The 6543-nt window shown below is 40.1% G+C and overlaps 1 protein-coding gene across 2 annotated transcripts in view; it reads right to left on the bottom strand.

The window, feature by feature from the left end:
* Abcc5 (ATP binding cassette subfamily C member 5) overlaps positions 1-6543 on the bottom strand; it is a 104741-nt gene that overhangs the window by 7378 nt on the left and 90820 nt on the right. The window lies entirely within an intron of this gene.

Below are 6543 nucleotides of genomic sequence, written 5' to 3'. Positions count from 1 at the left end.
CCCCCCCCAATGGAGTCACAGGACAACAACTCTGAAGGTCACAGATTCCCCCCTCCCCATGGAGTCACAGGACAACAACTGAGATTGGGGCTCCCTGTTTTATAAAAGCAATTTAAAGTTCATTTTAATTACTCAACATAAGTTAGCTGTAAAGGAAATCTATAAATACAGATATGAAAATACAAAAGAAACGGCAGTGTATTTTATCACCTCTGACATGGAAACATGATTTCCTTCAGCTATCTCCCTCTTTATGAATAGACATAGACAATGCCTTTTTTTCTTCACTTGTTATTTGAGAATTTCATGTATTTTTATCATATTCATGCTATTTACTCTAACTCTTCCCAGATCCAAGCTCCTTCACAACCCAGCCAACTATGTACTTAAAAAAAAAAAAAAACATCAATAACAACTTGTGTTGTCCACATATTCTTGGATGTATTCTTCCACTGGAGAATGGTCTCCCAGCAGTGCCCACTTCCACTCTCTACACTGGAACTTTCTGGCTTGAGCTTGCCCAGGTCTTGTGCATGCTGTTTCAATTGCTGTGAATTCATACGTGTAAAACCTGCTCTGAACACATTGCTTCCTGTAGTCATCCTGTGGCCCTTGCAATCATCTTTCCCCTTCTGAGTCTGCAATGATCCCTGAGCCTTGGGAAGAGGGGCTGTGATAGAGATGTTTCCCACTCAGGGCTGAGCACCCTATTGCCTTTTATTCTCCGCTCTTTGACCATTTGTGGGTCTTTGCATTAACTACCATCTCCTTTGATGAGGGATAAGAGACAGATTACTCTCCAGGTTTAATGATGAGTCATTAGAAGTTGGTTTAATATTATGTCCATTTAGGACAGTAATAGTAGTAGATGCTCCTCTAGGACCTATGACATGTCTAGCCACAGGTTCTTGGAACCAATAAAGATGCCGTGTATAGGTTTCAACTTTGGAGCAGCCCTTAAACAATCAGGGCTGGCTGGTCACTCCATGCTATTAGGTCACTACTGTACCTTGGGCATGTCTTACCAGACAAGTCATTGTTGTAGTTCACAGGGTTCACATATGGGTAAGACTGGTGATTCCTTTGCTTCTCCAGTAGCATGTTCTGTGACTCAAGTGTGTGGTGTCCTCAGAAATAGTGTCATACAGTCAAGCTCCGAAAGGCAATCAAGAGCATTGGCAATAGTCTGTAATGCTTCTTTTGCGGGGAGTGAGGTAAGGGGCCTCACTTGCCAACATCTCCAAAGAACATACTCTATTCCTGGCATTTTATTTGACTTTTTATCTGTTAGCCTCTGGTGTCCAGTAAGGGCATTTTGCTCTGTTATAGGGTAATTCCATTTAGACATTTTGTATATGCATATATTTTAGGAAGGTTCTACAGGTGGCTTTGTTTTTGTTTGTTTGTTTGGTTGGTTGGGTTTTTTTTGTTTGTTTGTTTTTGTTTTTGTTTTTTTTTTTTTGGTTTTTCGAGACAGGGTTTCTCTGTGCAGTCCTGGCTGTCCTGGAACTCACTCTGTAGACCAGGCTGGCCTCGAACTCAGAAATCTGCCTGCCTCTGCCTCCCAAGTGCTGGGATTAAAGGCGTGCTCCACCACCGCCTGGCCAGTTTTGTATTTTTTTAACTGGTGGTCATCTCCCCCTCAGCTACCCTTCTCTGTTTCATTACTCTGCTGTAACTAGCTATACTGCTGTACTTCATCTCCCTTCCCTGGAAATACACCTGAAGGAGGAGCTAAGGTGGGAGGAGTAAGGAGAGGAAGAGCTAGAGAAGGCAGAGATATAGGAGAATGGAGAAGCACACAGGTATGGAGAGCAGTCGCAGGTAACGACTTATATTTAGGTTAGATAATTGGGAAACAATTTTAATTGTGTGGGCATATTGTTACTGAGCATTACTAAATATATAAAGCCTTTGATTAATATTTAAGCATTAGAGTCTCATTTTCCTACTGGGCCTGTGTGGATGGCGGGATGGTCTGGGCAATGCCTAGCCTTGCGGAGACATCGTGGAAGATTGGCAGAGCATCTCCCACACTGGTGTCTCATGGGTGGCAGGGCTGGAGTTTCTGGCTGGCCGTTTCTAGCTGAGGTGTGCACGTGGGCTCCGGCCTCAGAACATGACAGCTGAGCTAGGCAGAGCCTTTACAGCTTAGATAGTCGGTTTGACCAGTGGCCGTTTTTAAAATATCTCCCACTATATACACCCACTTAATTTCCTGATCTCTGTGGCTATTTCTAATGGAACACACATATCTGAAGACTCAAGTGAGAAAAATGCCTATGACATCTGCCTTCTTAAGTCTACATTACCTCACCCAGAATGACTAATTTCAGCTCTACCCATTTACCTATACAATTTCATATAAAAAATTTTTTAAATTATTTTATTTGGTGAGTGTTTTATGGCATGTTTGTACACTGTGTACAAACTGGTGCCCATGAAGGCCAGAAGAGGTGTTGAGTCCCCTGGAGTTATACACAGTTATATGCTACCATGTGGGTGCTTGGAATCAGACCTGGGTCCTCTCGAAGAACAGTCAGTATTCCTAACCACTGAACTATCTTTCTGGCTCAACTTTATTTTTTCTGAAGAGCTGAATAATATTCTGTTGTGCAAATGTATCACATCCACCTATCATCTGACGGATATGTAGGCTGTTCTTTACAGTGAATGAAACAGCAGTGAACATGGATGAGTTTGACTTTTGAAAACTGTTTAGTTCCTTGCCCCATTTTTGTTTTGTTTTGTTTTGTTTTGTTTGTTTTGTTTTGTTTTGTTTCGTTTTGTTTTGAGACAGGCCTGGAACCCAGAGATCCACCAACCTCTGACTCTCAAGTACTGGGATTAAAGGTGTAAGCCATCATGACCAGCTTCATGTCACATTTTTTAAAATGAGTTGTTTTCTTGGTGTTTGGGTTTTTGTTTTGTTTTTTTGGTGAGTCTTTTGTTTTTGTTTTTTAGTTCTTTGTATATTCTAGATACTTATTCAATATAATAAGTGAAGCCTTAGCTTAGAGCAATAAGACAACTGGAGATCAAATGGAAACAAACAAGAAAGGAAGAAGTCAAAGTATTTCTAGTTGCAGGTGATATGATTTTATATCTAAATAACCCTATAATTTCACCAATAAATTTCTATAGCTGATAAACACTTTCAGCAAAGTAGCAGAATACAAAATGAACACATAAAATCAGTAGCTTTCTTTTTTTCTTTTTTTTCTTTTTTTTTTGTTTTTTGAGACAGGGTTTCTCTTTGTAGCCCTGGCTGTCCTGGAACTCACTTTGTAGACCAGGCTGGCCTCGAACTCAGAAATCCACCTGCCTCTGCCTCCCAAGTGCTGGGATTAAAGGTGTGCGCCACCACTGCCTGGCTTTTTTTTTTTAATATAGTTTTCTTGTTTTATTTTGTTGTTGCTGTTTTTAAAGATTTATTTATTTATTATTATTTATACAAGTATGCCGTAGCTGTCTTCGGACACACACCATAAGAGTACATTAGATCGCATTACAGATAGTTGTGAGCCACCATGTGGTTGCTGGGAATTGAACTCAGGACCTCTGGAAGAGCAGTTGGTGCTCTTAACCACTGAGCCATCTCTCTAGCCCAGTAGCTTTCTTATATACAAATGACAAAGAAATCACGGAAATCCCACCTTCCCAATAGCCTCAAAATATAAATGTGTTTGTGCATGTGTGCATGTATGGAAGATAACTCTAACCATGCAAGTGAAAGACTTATATAATAAAAACTTTAAGAAACTGAGGGGATATCAGATGTAACAATCTCACATGCTCATGGATCAATAGGATTAACGTAGTAAAAATGGCCACCCTAACAAAAGCAATCTACAGATTCAATGCAATCTCCATCAAAATTCCAACACAATTCTTCTCAGAAACTGAAAAAAAAAAAAAAAAACAACGACCAGTTTTCACCACCATAAGGAAACAAAATCACCAGGATGGCTAAAAACAACTCTGAATAATAAAAGAACCTCTGTAGGTATCACTATCCCCAATGTCAAGTTGTACTACAGAGCTATAGTAATAAAAACAGCATGGTATTGGCAATAAAACAGACATGGTGATAAACAGAATCTAACTGAAGACCCAGACATAAGTCCACATACATGTGAACACCTGGTTTTTGACAAAGAAGCCAAAAATACACAGTGGAGAAAAGACAGCATCTTTAATAGATGGTGCTGGTCAAGCTGTATGGCTCCATATACAAGAATGTAAACAGATCCACATTTATCATCCTATATAAAATTCAACCCTATAGGGGATCAAGGCCCTCAACACAAGACCAGATATTATGAATCTAATAGAAGAATGTCCTGGGTAGTTTTATATCAACGTGGCACAAGCTAGAATATCAGAGAAAAGGGAACCTCAATTGAGAAAATGCCTCCATATACCTAGGCTGTAGGCAAGCTTGTGGGGCATTTTCTTAGTGACTGATGCAGGAGGATGTAGTGATTGAGGATGGAGTCACCCCTGGGCTGGTGGTTCTGACTAGTATCAGAAAGTAGGCTGAGCAAGCCATGTGGATCAAAACAGTAAGCAGCATCCTCCATGGCCTCTCCTTAGCTCCTGCCCTGTGTGAGCGTCTGTCCTGACTTCCTGCAAATGATGAGCAGTGCTACAGAAGCCTAGACTACATAGGCTGTCCTCCCTAGCGTACTTTCTGTCATGCTGCTTTATCACAGCAACAGTGAGCTCAAAGAAGACAGAGTGTGAAATTGGCTTGAATTCAGGAACACAGAAAAAGACTTTCTGAAGATGGCACTGTTAGCACAGGCACTAAGAGCAACAATGAATAATAGGACCTCATAAAATTGAGAAACTTTGAGCATGGAAAGAACAGCATCATCCAGACAAATTTTCAGGCTATAGAATGGGAAAAGATTTTTGCCAATTACATATTTGAGAGAAGATTAATATCTAAAATATGTTAGCAATAAAAAAACATGAAGAAAACAACCCAATTTTTAAAACAGGACAAAGATCTAAAGTTCTCAAAAGAGGAAACACAAATGGCTGAGGACCACTTAAAGAAATGCTCAACATCCTTAATCATCAGGGAAATGCAAATCACAACTACTTTGAGATTTCATCTTGCATCAATCAGAATGGCCAAGATCAATAAAACAAGTGACAGTTCAAGCCAGCAAGGATATGAAGAAAGAGGAACACTCATCCATTGCTAATGGGAGTGTACATCTGTATAACCACTGCAGAAATCAGTGTAGCAATTCTCAGGGAGCTGTTGTGCATATACCAAAAGGAGTCTGCATTCTACTACAGAGACACCTTCTCAACCACGTTCATTGTTGCTCTATTTATAGCCAGTAATTGGAAACAGCCTAGATGTGCATCAACAGATAAATGGATAATGAAAATATAATAATTTACACAGTGGACTATTATTCAGCTGATTGAAAAATGAAACTATGAAATTTGCTGGCTGGTAAATGGATAGAACTATAAAAAAATCATCCTGGGTGAGGTAACCTAGACCCCAAAAGACAAATAAAGTATGTATTCTCTATAAGTGGATGATAGCTACTAAACCTTCAATAGGAATACTACTATCTGAAGAACCACAGAGGTAGAGAGTAAGGGATGAACAGGTAGGGATGGCTCTCTAAAGGAAGGGTAAGTAGAATATATATTTAGAAAACATGGAGACTGGAAGGGATTAAATGAAGATGGGGAGGGAAGAGTATGGTAAGGGAAGGAACATGGGGATGGACAGCTAACACTAAGGGCCATCTGAGGGCTCATATAAAAACCTACTATAGTAGAAGTATCTTAAAATATATACATATATGAAAAAATCAAAAGGAGGCAATAATGGAGGAGATGAAGCCCCAATAAGACATTTCTTGTCACCAAGTGAAATGTCCAATGCCAGGAATGGGTTACATCTAATTGAGTTGTTGGTTAAAGAAACACCATGGAAATCCCCAAACAACTCAGCTATTCCCAAGGCTATCAGCTGTCTCCACAAGCTCATGATAAATCCCAATTGCTAAAGACAACACTCATATATCTCCATGGCACAGAGAAGTTGAGCTGTAAATCCAGCTACAAATCCTTTGACTACTATGATCTACAGTGGTGACCTGTCTGCCAGATATGCTGGTGCATGCGTGGCACAAACCACTATCAGATTGGATTTAAGGCCTGCTCCATGAGATAGGGCCCATGCTTGACACTGCTCAGGTGGCCAAGAACTTAAGACTAGAAAGGCCTTGGATCTAAAAAGAATCCAAATATTTATTGTTCTGCTAAAAGAACATTGCAATAAAATGACTTCCAAGGACATTCTGCTATACCCATAGATCAGTGTCTCACTCAGTCACCATCAGAGAAGCTTCTTCCTGAAGTAGATGGGAACTAATACAGAGACCCACAACTGGACAATGTGCAGAGAGTGAGAGACTTGAGGTCTTCATCAAATCCCTTCTTTCAAGGTTCAGTGACTTATACAGAGGAGGAAGCAGCAGAAAGACACAATAGGACTGATGCACA

The sequence above is a fragment of the Grammomys surdaster genome, unplaced genomic scaffold, assembly GCF_004785775.1.
Source record: "Grammomys surdaster isolate TR1022 unplaced genomic scaffold, NIH_TR_1.0 1100, whole genome shotgun sequence".
Taxonomy (NCBI): domain Eukaryota; kingdom Metazoa; phylum Chordata; class Mammalia; order Rodentia; family Muridae; genus Grammomys; species Grammomys surdaster.
The sequence above is the reverse complement of the archived record's forward strand: the minus strand, read 5'-3'. Positions and strand labels throughout refer to the sequence as shown.